Genomic DNA, 1,265 nt, shown 5'->3' with positions numbered 1-1,265 from the left:
GGGTCAAGTGAATCTGCGGTGACTCCGTAGGCTGTCATCTGAGGATGCGCGATCTGGGCCGTTTATTCAAAACCCCTCAGAGAGATCTGAGCCCTTCGTTGAAAATCCCATCCCCCCAAAATCCCTACCCCTCTCTCATCTCTCCCGCCCAGATCGCGCCATCACCTCCCGCCTCCTCCTCTCCAGCGCCCGAAATCGCCGCCGGAGCTCGCCGCCCCCGATCAGCGTCGCCGCCGGCTCAAGATCGCGCATTCGGTCGCCATCACCGACCTCCTCCCCCTCACCACCGCCCGAAAGCGCCGGCGCCCAAGCTCGGCCTGTGTCTCGACGTCCCCGATCAGCGTCGCCGCCGTCCCCTTGCCCTAGCCATCACCTCCCCTCCTCCTCTCCAGCGCCCGAGATCACCGCAGCTGAGCGTCGCCGCCGGGTCATCGCCGTCTACTCGTCCTCGCCATCGAGCTCACCCCTCGTCATCAGCCACGCCTCCGACGGCATTCGAGCTCAGCCCTCAGGTTCATCGCCGCCTCCGGAGATCGATCAAGCCCTCGACGTCATCCTCGCCATCACCTCCCCCCTCCTCTCCACCTCACGAAATCGCCGCAGCCTGCGCTTGCCGTCCCCGCTCAGTGTTGCCGCCGGCTCATCGCACTTCGCCGCTGTCGAGCTCGCCTCCACCGAGGTAAGGCATCAGGTCTAAATTAACGTGTTAGTTCTAACTGAAATGCATGTTAGCTAGCTCTAAATTAACGTGTTAGTTTTAACTGAAATGCATGTTAATGCTACCGGGATGCATGTTAGCTCTAATGGAGATGATGTTAGTTCTATTACGAGGCATGTTAGTTCTAGTTGGCGTTCCTGTTAGATCTAGTGGATTTCATGATGGTTCTATCTTCTCTCATGCATATTCCTTGGATCTATCTTCTTCCTTTTAATTTCAGCTCATACATTACTTGGTTTGCAGCACTCACTCTATGGCTACGAGCCGGATAATTTAGAGCTATTTTTGCCATGTATTGTTAAATTGGATATAAACTTTAAATTTGGTTTAAACTATCGTTTAGAAATTGTTTAGTGAAATTGAAAGATCAACTTGATGACGTTTTTTGAGCGATTTTGAACTTCTTATATGTGATAATTTAATAGCTTGTATAGACACTCCACCATTTCTCTCACGTGAGGCAACAATGGAAGAAGATAAAGCCAGGACCATGATCTACTATCTACAACATGGCTTCCCCCTCAGGTGATAATATCTTATTGTTTAT

This window comes from Asparagus officinalis, chromosome 1 (genome assembly GCF_001876935.1).
Source record: "Asparagus officinalis chromosome 1, Aspof.V1, whole genome shotgun sequence".
Lineage (NCBI taxonomy): Eukaryota > Viridiplantae > Streptophyta > Magnoliopsida > Asparagales > Asparagaceae > Asparagus > Asparagus officinalis.
The sequence above is the reverse complement of the archived record's forward strand: the minus strand, read 5'-3'. Positions refer to the sequence as shown.